The following is a 14685-nucleotide window of genomic DNA, read 5'->3' on the forward strand; positions in this document are numbered from 1 at the left end:
TTGTCTCACCCCAGCCAGATAACTACCTTCCCAACAGCCCAGGCAGTGGAAGGTTTATTCTCTGGAGATGTTGAAACTTCAGAGAATCGAGGCTCAGGGACGCGGGAGCAGTAGAGGGCGGGGTTAAGTAAACATCCGCCCTGCTCTTAGAGCGTCAGGAGCCAAACTTCTAAGTCCCCAGTCAGGTGCTGGAGGATTCTGCAGAGACCCTGACCGGTCCCAGGGGAACTTCCTATAGGGGTGCCCCACAGGGAAAGCCCACTTGCTATTCAGTGAAACTGACCTTCAACCAGCTCAGCCCACAGGCAGAGCTGCCGTCTTGCTTTACTAATAATTTACACTTAAATAGGGAGAGTCAGCCTAGGATCAACAGATATTTGGGAATGCCTCCCATATGAAAGCAGAGATAAAGCAAACAGAAATAAAGAACTCTGAGGAGACAAAACAGCAGGGAACTTAAGAAACAAACTATAATTACTATCTCTGAAAATGTGAGAAAATTTTGCATAGCAGAATCCTTTTTAAGAAGGAGAATTAAAGGAGAGGAAAATTAAAGAACAAGAAGTAACTCACAAAAATTAGAAATGTGATGGCTGAAATCAGTTCCTTAGAGGGATTGAAAAATAAATTTGAAGAAGAAATAATTAGAGACACAGTCCAGAAGATTCTGTCACTCACTAATACAAGAGAAAATTTGGAGAGAATTATCGAAGAAATAATACAAGGCACTTTCCTAGAACAGAAAGAAAAGATAAATGGTAAAGTTTCCAGAGAAGAAAAATTGTCATATCCAAAGTGTTTTGGATAAGAACAAACAAGGGACTTCTCAACATCAGTACTGATATAGAAACATAAATTGTGAAATATTCTCTTAAGGGATAATTTTTGTCATTAAAAAGCATTTCTTCTTTTACCTGAGAGTTAGTTACTGTCAAATATCTCTAGTTTCCTTAGCACATATAAAATATTCCACTTACAAATTTTCCATTATTTAAACTTATTTAAATTTTTTGTATAATCTGAGGTACACCTGCAAATTTGTGTTTCAGAGATTTACGATATTTTATGGTGCTTTTTTGCACCATAAATACATAAATATTTTATGTATTTTTTGATTCACTAATTCACTCAACAGGTAAATTGAGTGATCTTTTTTCAAGGTACTGTGGGGTTGATATTTCTTGGTTTTGTGTGATAGCCCAACATCTGGTCCATAGTATTATAGTCAGTGATAATAAATATGACTGATTTAGAAACTCACTGATGATACTAGGGTATGTGGTAGCAGGACCTGCAAAATAGTTGTCATTTTTTTTTTTTTTTTTGTCCCAACATACTGTGATATCTTTTTTTTTTGGCCATGCCACATGGCTTGTGGGATCTTAGTTCCCCGACCAGGGACCGAACCTGGCTGGCAGTGAAAGCTCTGAGTCCTAACCACTGGACCGCCAGGGAATTCCCAACAACATATTGTGATTTGAAGTGACAAAGTTTGGGTCCTACTTTTCAAATATGTTTGGCTCTTATTTTTATACATGTATAAAACTATATTAATTATGACTAACAAAGTATCAGTGTAGGATATTAGTTTTTGTCTTATCTTTTATCAGTGTAGAAGACAGAGTCCTGAGTGCTAATTTCTTCCAGAAATTAGAGGCATCAAAAGTTGAAATTTAGCAAACACTTTTTTCAAATTTTAATTATTTGAAAAAATAATATTTTTAGGATTTGATGAATATTATTTTTGACTATATAACTAATAAAATGTATTATTATGGTATTTTTGGATTAAAAATCTTCTCCAAATAGCATTTTGGTTTTTAAAACATTCAAAATTTTAGGTTGTGAATATTACAAAAGAATTGAAATTTTAAGTGCAGTGCAGCTCCCTCCTCTTTTTGGACTAGTTTCGAAAGCCTAATGAAATGGAAGGCAAGTGTCTTTTTCCACTTAAAAATGGTTATATTTTATTCCTTAATGTACTATAATGAGAACAAAATAACATAGAAAAGTCAAGAAATGAAAAAGTGCCAGGATTCTTCTTGCCAATATAACTTTTTAGAATTGTGCTGAATTGCTTTTGCTGTAAAACCAGACCCAGTCTCTTATGGATTCTCCAGGTAATGACATTTTGTGGAGGATTTTTGTAGTTCTTTTGGCTCAGCAAGGAAGGTCGAGAATTTTGAATTAGAACTGGAAGGCATCCTCTTATTCATTTTACAAATGAAGGAACTGAAGTCCGGAGAAATCATGATTTATCCAGGGTCATACAGTTAACAGCGAGGGTTGGAGGAGAAACATGGCCTCCTGTCAGGCAGTTCAGTGAGTGATCTTTGTAAAAGACTCTTTGGGTTTATTCTCACCACCATCACGTTATGTGTAGTGTCCATAATTTATTGCATTAGGCCCAAGTTGCAACTTACAAGTTTGTGTTTAATTTTCTGAAGCTGAGGGAACATTTAGAATTAGGAATACTGACAGTGACCCAAAAAAATGGAATGGCAAGAAGCATTTGGAAGAACTGTTGCCTGGGGTAGAAGCTGTCCCTTGCTTAGACTCTGGCCCTGCTCTCTAGAAGGAGCTCCATTGTTCATTATTCCCTAGGACCTGAATGTCTTCTGGAAGGTTCTTCTTTGCCCATCTTCCTCCAAGGTCACACTTATACGGACATTGGGGGAAATATTCCCGCCTTGGAGGCTGTGTAACCTTTGTTTCCTACTTTATGATCATGCAGTTTTGGTGGTTAGAGCATTGTTTTAGGAGTCAGCTGGAGGCTTAGACGCAAGGCTTGGGGGTTGGGGGGCTGGCAATGTTATTCCCTCAGAAACTTAGCTGGCTTCTGCTCTACCTCCTTGTAGTTGACTCCATATGCCAGACGGAGGGATTACGTGTCCCATCTGTCAGGGACAGTCTCAGTTTATATCCCTCGTGCAGGTGAAGTGATAATGCCCTCTTTCACTCTCAAAACTGTCCCGGGTTGGACAGTAAATTGTGTATGGTCGCTGTAGCCAAAAAAGCATTCCAGGAAGTCCCACGCCTAATTTATTCCTTTGCTTCCTTTCTCCTATTCCTCCCTCTCTCAATTTATGGGGACCCTTGGATGGCCATTTGAAATAGGCTTCCTGGGAAGTTCACCTACTCAGCCTGATCGGCAGCAAGGCTGACTTCCCTCTGTTCACCTTAGAAAACCTAACAGGCCATTTTTGCTCAAAGCCTTTTTCAGTCTTCTCTCTTACTGTGTAAAATCCAGAAGCGGTCAGATTTTCTAACCCTGGGAGCCTCCAGATTTTTGGATTCTCTACTCCCTTTCAGTTCTGCTCTCAAACCTGTCAGTTCTTGCCTGTGCAGATTTCTTTCTTGTAAATTCTCAATAAATGCGGCAAGTACTAATGTTATTCTGATATTGTTTTCCCTCTCTTTTTCCCTATAGGCTTAGTTAGACACTTAGTTAACACTTAGTTAGAGCTAGATAGCTCTGAAGCTATCTCATTCGTTTTCAAGCATTGAGGTATAATTTACATAGAGCAGACACACAGCTTTCGGTTCAGTGAGCTTGACAGTCGTACACACCATGTAGGCCGCCACCAAGACTAAGATGTAGAGCATCTGCATTGCTCCAGACGGAGGCCGCTTTCCAGTTAGCCCCCTGGGGACAGCCACTTTTCGGCTTCTATCACCATGGATCCCTTTTCACAAGAAGTACTTGTATTAAAAGTTTTGTGACTGTGTGACATGACTGTCCTTCTGTCCTTTACTCGGTCTCTCCCTTTCCTGCTGCTGGACTGCTAAGCAGTTGTCATATATTTTAGATTTGTTTTGTCTGGTCTGCACCCCACTTAAAGATACCATTTTTATGTTAGTTGGGGAAAGCTAAGTGCTATAGTAAGTGGACCACAAAAAACGTAACAGCTTCAACCTAATTAATGAGCAGTACACTGAAGGCGTCCTCCATCAATCAGTAACTTACTTTCGTTAACCTGGGCCTTTGAGTCCTCCAGTAGCTGGGGAAGGAGCAGGAAGCTACCTCACCGCTTCTGGAAAGCCTCAACCTGCGATCTGACCCTCAGCCCCATTCTTTTGGGGACGGCTCTGCACAAGACCACATCTGGTGCAAGGGAGGAGGGTTTGGAAATGTGGACTCTGGCTTGACACTACTTCTCAGTGACAGCTCCACACCATGAGGCGGGAAAGCAAAGTTTGGAAGATGTTAGTTGTCTACAAGGTTAATGTCACAGCTTTTATTTTCTTTTAATAACATAATACCATATTGCTTTTCTTTTTTGTCTTCACGTTACTTCTTTTTCTCTGTGTTGTGTATTCTTTTATGCTTTTCAAATAAACATTTTAGCATTGGAAAATTTTTAAAAAGGGTATTGCTATCTCTATGATAGAAACGTTCAAGGCAAAAGCAATTTAGTTTCCTTAGATTATTCTGATGAAATTAAAATTATCTCTGGCTATTAGCAGATATAATTTAACTCTTAAAAGATAAGGATCCATGATATCACCATTTCTAATCAATATTGTACCAGAGATCCTAGCCGGCAGAGTAAAATAGGGGAGAAAAACCTAAAAAAAATAAAAATAAAAAAGTGTAGGAATGGAAAGGAAGAAAAAAACTGTGACTATTGGCAAATGATATAAATGTCTATGTAGAAATTTTCCAGAACTCTGCAGCTAAATTCTTAGCATTAACTAGAGAGTTGAGCAAGGTTTTTGGATACAAAGTCTGTGTGGAAAAGCCAATTGCATTTCTATGGACCAGCAAAAACAGAAACAAAACAGAGAATGTAATTTTTAAAAAACATTTTATTTTGAAATAATTAACATCCTACATAGCCATGGTATATCTTCTCAAACTAAGAAATTAACATTGATACAATAATATTAACTGAACTGTGGCTTTATTCAGATTTTCCCAGTTTTTCTACTGATGTCCTTTTTCTGTTTCAGGGTCAAACCCAGGTAGCTGTTATCTCTTTAGTCTACTCCAATTTGCAGCAATTTCTTGTTCTTTTCTTTCTGGGACCTGACGCTTTGAAGAGTAATGGTCAGATCCTTTGTGGAATGGACCTCAATTTGGGTTTGTCTGATGTTTTCTCATGATTATGTCACATCCAATCAACATGACATCACTGGCGATGTTAACCTTCATCACTTGGTGTCGCCAGGTTTCTCCACAGTGGAGTTACTGTAGAAAATGCAATTTAAAAAATATACAATTTACAGTAGAGGCACAATGTAAGAAGCATTTGAATAAATCTAACAAATAATGTCTACAGCCTTTATTGAGAAAGTTATAAACTTTTATCAAAAGACATTAGCTACAGTCCAATTAAATGGAGAGAAACACAGTATTAATGGATTGGAAAACTTAATGTTGCAAAGATATTAATTCTCTCAATGCACCTAGAATCAAATTCCTAACAAATTTGGGGGGTTTTAACATTACTACTACTAGTAGTAGTATTATTCATCTTTATCGTTGTTATTTTGGTGATGCTTAACATTATAATTTTGAACTTAACATGGTAGAGGAGTGGTCCAAGAATTACAAAGACAAAGTGAAGACAAAGTGTCTTTCCTACCTATATTGTGACTTAATGTAAAATTATAATAATTAAGCCAGTGTATGGTATAAAGATATACAAATCGGCCAATGGAAAGAATAGAGAATTCAGAAACAGATCCATCTATATATGGAACCTAGATTTATAACAAAACTGGTATTGTAAACCACTGGGGGAAAGGACGGGTAGGTTTTTCAATGTATCAAGTTGGGGCAAGAGATTGCTCATATGAAAGAGCATACTGTTGGATTCCTATGTCATATCACACGCAAAATGGGAAATGGTGAAATTATCAGTTATAAATTAGTAATTATAATTAGGTTTGATTATAAAATTAGAAGCAGAACCCAGGAAAAAACAGTTGAAGGAAAAAAACAGAACTACCAAAGGAGTGAAAGCAAAATTGGAAGGCGTGGAAGGGAAAAGAGATGATACAGAAAAAGAGTGAGGTCATAGGGATTAGAGATGTGAGAAGGGAGCCAAATCTGACAGACATTTGAAAGATGATGTAACGCCTTTGGGTTTAAAATATCAGTGTTTACAGTATGCCAGAACTGCATCAGTTATTAACTTTTCTCATCCTTCTGAGTTATGTGCCAGAAATCAAAAAGCGATCTATAAATTAGTTTAATGATCTATCTACCAACAACTCAATTACTCAATCATTTGTGGAAAGCAAAGAATTGGAAACCATCTGACTTTGAAAGGGATTTATTATCACTTTCTCAGTTTGGGAAATTTTATTAAAAAGGCTTAACTAAGATTTATCAAATAACTGTTATGTTTATTACTCTTTTACTTAGAGGCACCTTGTTTAACCCAATATGCTTAGAAAGTGTTATTTAGAAACATTATTAATTTTAATATATACTTACCAACATACAGTGAGTTTTTAGAGGAATATTTTGTCTTAACATATGTTTGAAATGTATTTTTATCAAAACCTTGCAGCTATAATGTACATCACTCAATTTAGGGAAAATGGTTGCCATTTAATCTAATTGACAAAGCTTAGTCATCAACTTTAAACTTATCTTCCAAGTCAGACTTCCTTCTGTCAGTAAAAATCCGACTTGATTTTTCAGCTCAAATAAATATGTTAATGTACGTTTCCATGACAACCATCACACAGCTGAATTCTAATTCTAACACCGACAAATAGATAAGGCACAGAGCCTTGCCACGTGTTGCCTGGATACCGTGATGCTGCTGCCTTCAAGATTTCTTTGCTTTGCACTCCCTAAAGTCTCCCAGAGTTGGGTTGTATCTTTTACAATAATAAGGGTTTTGGAAGGTAATGTCCTTAAGTAAAAACACTCTCACTACTGCTTCATTCTACTATGTATCTGATTTTGTAATTTACTAACAGGGGCCCACATACTCCATTTCTTAATAAAATACGTAAGTTATATGTATGATGGGGAGTGAACAAATCCTTATTGTAGTGCTTTGATTAAAGGAGGATTTACAAGTTTGGCTTCCTGGAGGGTTTTTATATTCCAAGGCAATGCACTAGCCAGGATTTGTGAGTGGTATGCATTTCTTTTGTAAAGTGGGAAAAGAGTGATTGTGAAGGAGGGGAAGAGGGAATGAGAAGAGGCTGGCATGGTACCTTAGCTTCGGGTACATTCCGGAAGAGATCAGTCATAGGAAGGATGGAGGTTGAGGATCTGGAATTTGATTGCCTTTAAACGATCTGTGCCGACGTATCTCTTCGTCTTCATATAGCTCTAAATGTACCTCAATTTGTAGACCGCTGATACAGAAGACAGGCAGAACAGGTCCATCATATATATAATTGTAGATACAACAAGACACCCAAACTAATGAAGTAAATCCGATATTTAGAGATTAAGCTTTTCTGAAATAAAAGACAACTAGAATCTGCATATTAAAGGGGCATACTGTGTGTCTGTGCCTAGTAAAAGTGCTGGACCTCAGAGGTAAAGAACGATTCCTTTGGGGAACCAGGCAAATAGGTTGAGTTTTTTTTATAAGGGGGGAAATTATGTTGGCCTCAGATGTCAGTCAATGCAAGAAAATGGAATACACTTAAAAGATTTTGAAGAAAAGAATAGGTAACTTAGAGATTTTTATATCTGTTTAAACAATCCTTCAAGTATAAGTCAACCAGCAAATAGTTTTGAACTTAAAGAATTTTCAAAAATGATTCCTTTGGGCCTTTATGGAGGCAATAATAGAGAACAGATTTTTTTTAATCCTGGCTTTGCAGGGTAAAGATGTACTTGGAGCTGCCAGAACAGGATCTGGCAAGACTTTGATTTTCCTTATCCCAGTACTGGAAGCTTTTTATCGTTCTTAACAGACTTTGACAGACAGACTCTGGGTCCTGATAATACTTTCTATGAGAGAACTTATCTATTTCTCAGGCCTTTTCTGAGAATTAGGAAAGAATCATGGCTTTTCAGCAATCTCATCATTGATGGAAAGACCTGAGACAAGGTGTTTGAGAAGATCAACCACATAAATATATTATACTTGTTTGCATACAGGTTTGACTGTTGAACTCAAGGATGAAACAATAAGTGTTCATGATACCAGTCTCCAAAGGTTAGTTCATGATGAAGTAGAATAGAATCTTGGGCATGGACCTTTGCTGACACTATGAATGCTGTTATCAAAAAAAAAAAAAAAAGAAAAAATCTTTCTAAAAGACATTGACTTTGCTTTCTTCTAGGCAAAACAAGTCAGATCTGTAAAAGACCTTGTACCTTGTGTGCTTGAGCTTGAAAATCTCTGAATATGTTTGAGTTGGTGAGAAAAGTAAAATATAACATCCCTGTCCCTTTGGAACAAAACTACATAGGTTGTGAGCTGAAGTAAGAAATAAGTATCCTATATTCCTTTTTGAGAAGTATTGTATTTTTTTCCAGTTGTCGAGAGGTTCGGTCCCTAAACCAAGTTTCCTACTGCCTATACTCTGGTATTTCTATTCTTGACTTCTGTGGTTGACAACAGCAGATGAGAAAAATGCAAGTCTGTAATAAGTTTATCTGCAAGAGAATGAACTGTGCTCTTTGCTACTGATACTATAGCCAGGGTGTTGGATATTCAGGCCACGAATTGAGTTCTTCAGTTTGATTGCCCACAGGATACCAACTCATATTCACAGAGCATATAGACCTGCTTTATTAATTTTGCTTCCCTCAGAAGAAAAATAAGGATAGTACAGCAACTTCTTGAGTAGAAAGTGCTTATGAAAGAATAAAAATCAATCCAGAAAAATGTATGGACATCTAGAAAACAAAAACAAAAACTGGAGTCATCTTTAGCCTAAGATCAACAATGAAAAGAAAGAGGTCAAAGGTATTTTGTTTCTTACATATGTAAGTATATCTGATGAAGGATGGAGTATTTGATTTGAACAAGTTACATTTACCCAAATAGGCTATATTTCTTGGTCTTACTATAAGCAATTCCTTGGATAAGATTCCTTCAGAAAGTGTAGAAACAGCTGACCAAAGAATTGTTAATGAGCTTAAGGCTCTATCCCTCACCAATGATTAAGTGGAAGAATTTAGAGCTTATTTCAGTGAGAAAATGTCCATCGTTAAGTAAGGTAGAAAAAGGCCAGAAGCAGGAGAGGAAGAGTACAAGCTGGCCAATGGTATTAATAAAGAAGAGGAGGAAGAGGAAGGGAGGCAGATGAGGGGAAACATGGAAGCGAAGACGGTCAAACCAAAAGGGCCTCAGACTCAGTCTGCTCCTAGTACTGATGAGGCACAAAAAATCAAGGAAATTGCAGAAACAAAAAAAGTAATGAAACACTTTAAGTGAATAAGAAAATAACACTACTGATGAAGGGAAGTTGGTTCACCAGTGGCCGCCAATGTAGAAATCCATTGTGAAGGATACTAAGGAAGAGGATCATGGTAGTATCAACCTTGATAAAGCAAAAGATAGGCTTCAGGAAGAGGGCACATTTGATCAAGAAGAGTATGGGAAGAAAGTTAAGGCAAAGCATATGGAGAAAAGACTTCTAAAAAGTGAAACCAAAAGAGAAGCCAGCAAGAGGCAAGCAGAGGCCAAGGATGAAGGGAGGGATGGTGCCTTTTAGGGCTGGATGTGATGTGTGATGAAGGATTTGATCCATTCACTCCCAGATCCTGGTAAATACAGACGTCTGAAAAATCAGACAGCGAAGATGGAAAATGAAATTAGTGATAACAGGAAGAAGCAGAGAATGAGGAAGAGGACAACAGTGAGGTGAAAGGAGTGAAACAGGTTGCAGTAGAAAGGAGGCCACATGGGAAACCTACGAGCCTTGGGATACAGGCCTGTCTTAGCAGAGGACAAAGGGCTTGTGTTATATCTGCTCAGAAGTCGAAGCTAAATACTTCTTGCTCTACTCTTCTTGAAACCTTTGGTTATGATTATGTGGGCCAGAAGTCAAAAAAGAGTTGGTTTTGGAACAGTGAGGTACCAAGAGTCCCATCCTTAAAAGATCAATGCAGCTCCAGATAGAAGTGGTCGTATATTTAACCCCCTTCTTGCCCCATCACAGAATGTACTTAAAGTGAGTGGATTAAAGAAACTTCCTGATCCCATTTCCAGCATGTATGCTCTTGGATTATATCCATTCCTTTATTTTACTGTCAAGTTGTGGAGTCCTTGTCCCATTTTTTAGAAATTTTTGTCTTGCTTACTATTCAGAACATACTATGTTTATTCATTTGTTTATTAAACAAAATTGCTCAGAATTTTGATGTATTTAGTATTTCCAAAAAGAGTGTGTATGATGGAGCAGCCCTATTTTGCATTGAGATTATCAATAATATGCCTATTTCCCATTTTTAATAAAAGTACAACATCTAAGAATAAAATTAACAAAAGTCATGCAAAAATTTCTACGTTGGAAATAATAAAACATTATTGAGAAAAATTAAAGCAGACTTGAATAAATGAAGAAGGATGGCATGTTCATGCATTGGAAGACTCAATTAGATGACAGTTCTCCCCGAATGGACGTATAGATTCAACTTAATCCCTATCATAATCCCACAGGCTTTTTTTTTTTTTTTTTAATTGGCAAGCTGATTCTAAAAGTTATATGGAAATGTAAAAGACTGAGACTATCCAAAACAATCTCAAAATCATAGCTGGAGGAGTTGACTTCATAACCTAACCATAAAGCTACAGTAACCAAGATAGTGTAGTGCTGCCATAAAGATCAACAAACAGATTGATGCAACCGAATAGAGAGGCCAGAAGAGACCCACAGTTATATGGTCGTTGGATTTCCAACAAAGACCCAAAGCAACCAAGTGGGGAAAGGAAAGGTTTTCAGTAAGTGGTGCTGGAATAACTGGATATCCATATGGAAAAAAAGAAATCTCAATTCCTACCTTGCACCATGCACAAAGAATAATTTGAGATGGATCATATTACTTAAATGTAAAAGCTAGAACCATAAGGTTTTTAGAAAAAAACATCAGAGAATATCTTCATGATTTGGAGGTAGGCAAAGATTTAAATGTAGAAAGCAATAACCCTAAGAAAAATATATATAACTTAGATTTTATCAGAATTAAAAAAAAACAAACTTGTGGTCATCAAAAGACACCATTAAGAAAACAAAAAGATGAGCCACAGACTGGGAAAAAATACTCACAAAACCTGTATTTGTCAAAGGGCTACATAGATAATGAATTTATACAACTCCATAACAAAAACACAGATAATCAGAAATGAAAAAGTGGGGATAGGGGACAAATGATTTGAAAAGACACTTTATAACAACACTCCACAACAGAAGGTACTTGAATGGCCAGTAAGCCTGTGTTCAGCATCATTAGTCACTAGGGAAATGCAAGTTAAAACGATAGTGAGATACCCACCAGAATGGCTAAAATTAAATAGGTTGGTAACACCAAATGTTAATAAGGATGTAGAGCAACTGGAGCTCTTACATATTGTGTGGGAGGGTTAAATGGTACAACCTCTTAGGAAAAAGATTTGGAAGTTTCCTTATAAAGCTAAACATATACTTACCTGGTGACCCAGCAATTCTACTCCTAGGTATCTACCCAAGAAAAATGAAAATATAAGTCCACAAACTAAGATGTTCACAAGAAGTACATAGCATATGGATACGTGATTTCATTCATAATAGCCAAAAACTAGAAGCAGCCCAGGTGTCTCAGTAAGAGAATGGATAAACAGACTGGTGTATTCATAAAATAGAGTACTACTCCGAGAGAAAGAAACAGCGCTGATCCCAGCAACAACATGGCTGAATCTCGTCGTACTAACTGAGAGGAGCCTCATCCAAAAGAACACATAGTGTTTCTCCATTTCTATGAAGTTTTAGAACAAGCAAAATTTGTCTGTGAGAGAAAAGAATCTGAAGCGTGGTCGCCTCTAGGGGATGGAGCAACGAATGACTGGGAAGGATCATGAAGGCACTTTTTTTTGAGGTGTGTTAATGGTGTGGGTTACAAGGTATATGCATTTGTAAGAACTCATGGATGGTCCACTTAAGATTTGTGCGTGCCATTGTATGTAAATTTTACTCCAAAAGAGAGAAAAAAACTTAAAAAAATATCTCAAGGAGGTACTATTTTATATCCAGCAGACTGGCAATGCAGTGGGGCACCCTGACCCCTCTGACCCTCACTAGTGGTGGTGTCAGTTGGATCGACCTTGAAAAACTTTGTCATTATCTAACAGCTTGTGCATATACCAACCCAGCAGTTCCACTCCGAGAGACAGAAGCTCTTGCAAACATACATGGAGAAACGCATATGACAATGTTCCAGAAACCAGAAAGAACTCAGATAGCCATCAGTAAGAGAAGGCATAACTGTGCCGTGTTGAAACATACCACCACGGGTGAACCTTAGGGATGTGTAAGAATGCTTCCAGTATGATTCCAACCAATATAATTCCGTCCCAAATCTTACAGAATTTAAGATTTGATTCTTGATTTGATTAGGGATACATATGCTAACACTATAAAGGAAAGTGAGGGAAAAAATTCAAGGTGTTTGGGGAGAAGGCATGGCAAGAAGGAGTGGAACTGGAATGGGAAAGACCACAAAGATGACTTTCGAGTGACTGGTAATGTTCTATTCCCTAATCTCGGCAGTAGGAAGACAGGTGTTCGTGTTATTATTTTTCATTATAACTTACACATATGTGAAAATATTGTTTGGTATATATTCAATATTTAATAATTTCATGAAAGAAAATGTGCATTTTAAAATTAATCTTTAAGAATTCTTTATTAGCAACAATATGATATACAAGATATAAGAAGTTGGCTTTCTGATATCATTAATTCAGTCATTTATTCAAATGTTTATTAAATGCCTGTACACAGCCTGATAGGGATGTGACATTGGTTAAGCCTTTATTTTGGAGACTAAGGTTTCCGTAGCTGTATCCTAAAATGAATTTGAAAAACGACTGAAATCGAAGATGATTACAGTCTTACATAGGCCCAGCTTTGACCTCAGTCCCCTAGTGCTAGTGCAGGGGACGTCTGAAGGCACACTTTTAAGAATTGGAATGTCACTTGGACTGATCATTGACTAGTCATTAAATTTACCTTACAGCCGGGTCATGGAGAATGTCTCCCATCATTTATCTTCTTGAAACTTAACTATGATAAAAATTCTCAGGATGCTGTGGCTAACACTTCGATCTTACTGCTCTTCTGCTGAATCTTAAGCAGTTTCAAGGTATTTATGGATTTTTCATTTCAACATTTCCTGCAAAATTTGTGAATAATTTTCATTAAATGAACTCGCCAGAAAATAAAGGTTGAACTCTGTAGCTATAATGTGGTCCTAAATTCGTAGCTTAAAATGAAAAGGGCTTACCCCAATCCTTTACTTTTTATAAGTATTCAAACATTCCTTTGGATGCCAAATAATAAATTCATAGTACTAGATATCCAGCAAGATGGCAGTCTGGTTGCCTATATGAAGTACTTAAATATACCCAATTGCAATTCCAAAGCTTTATTGCTTCATTTATCACAGGAAATGCCAGAGTTCTGAAATATTTTGTAAGGAAAGCTACCCTACTTGTATGACTCCTCATAGGAATTACCAAGAATATTATGCCAATTCAATCCTAAGTATTGAAGTTAGAGCTCTAAATGGCATTTAATAGTATGATTTATTTTCTGTCTTAAACTTTATAGGTCACATAAACAAGATCCTATCCTTTCATATTGCTTTTTATTGTTAAAGTGTCTGAGTGATGATAAAAATCTCAGCTTAAGAACTGTCAGATGATTTATGATATTTCATTTATTTTTCAAAGGATTGGGGTGTCACCAATAAGCCTATTAGAATTGTAGGTTTAAAGTTCCTCAATTTTAAAAAAGACCAGCTGCGTAAACAAGTGTGTTAGCTTTGTAATTTAATTCCGTGTGATTTTTTATCATACTTCAAAGTACCAAAGGAGGCAGTTTTTCTTAGGTCATAAATGCTTATTTATGTCATTATGATCTCAAACTTTCAAGTGCATTTCAAGATCTACTTTTTAAAATATTAATACGTTTTTATTGTGTTCTTTATAACCTCAAGACATTTCTCCTTTTGTCGACCTAAATCTGCCTTTCTTCATGGGCTGACATCAACAGCATGGAATGTGGATGAACTGGAGGAAAACTACTTTAAAAAATTAGAATTCTGTAGTCGGGGATGGATAATCTAAACTATCTTTGCGAGTGTGCTGTAAGCACCTTAAAGCTATTTTTTTTGTTGTTATTAAATTGTAAATTGGGGATAACTGTAAGTTCACATGCAGTTAGAAGAAATAACCCATGTACCCTTTACATAGTTTCCCCCAAATGTAACTTCCAGGATATTAACATTGATACAATGCAGATCCTATTCAGATTTTCCTAGTTTTACTTGAACTCATTTGTGGATGTATATATTTAGTTCTTGTGCACTTGTTATCACATGTATAGCTTCTTGTGTCTACTGTAGTCAAGATACAGAGCAGTTCCATCACAAGGATTTCTCAAGTTGCCATTTTATAACTATACTCACCTACCTCCCCCACTTGCCAGCTCTAACCCCTGGCAACCACTAATCTGTCCTCTGTTTCTATAATTTTGTCATTTCAATAATGTTAT

At 36.8% G+C, this 14685-nt stretch overlaps 1 protein-coding gene across 44 annotated transcripts in view; it reads left to right on the plus strand.

Moving 5' to 3' along the window:
- ZNF438 (zinc finger protein 438) overlaps positions 1–14685 on the plus strand; it is a 215358-nt gene that overhangs the window by 94141 nt on the left and 106532 nt on the right. For 27 of the 44 annotated variants that reach the window (XR_014242898.1, XR_014242907.1, XR_014242908.1 and 24 more), the window contains exon 1: positions 8089–8141. The exons of 6 other annotated variants lie outside the window; for them this stretch is intronic. The gene's annotated coding sequence lies outside the window, so the exon portion shown is untranslated. Of the gene's footprint in view, positions 1–8083; positions 8142–13147; positions 13274–14685 lie in introns of those variants that run through there. 11 more of the 44 variants (XM_082386270.1, XM_082386284.1, XM_082386279.1 and 8 more) reach the window with 3 other exon arrangements.

This window comes from Balaenoptera borealis (assembly GCF_965194805.1).
Source record: "Balaenoptera borealis genome assembly, chromosome: 3".
NCBI lineage: Eukaryota > Metazoa > Chordata > Mammalia > Artiodactyla > Balaenopteridae > Balaenoptera > Balaenoptera borealis.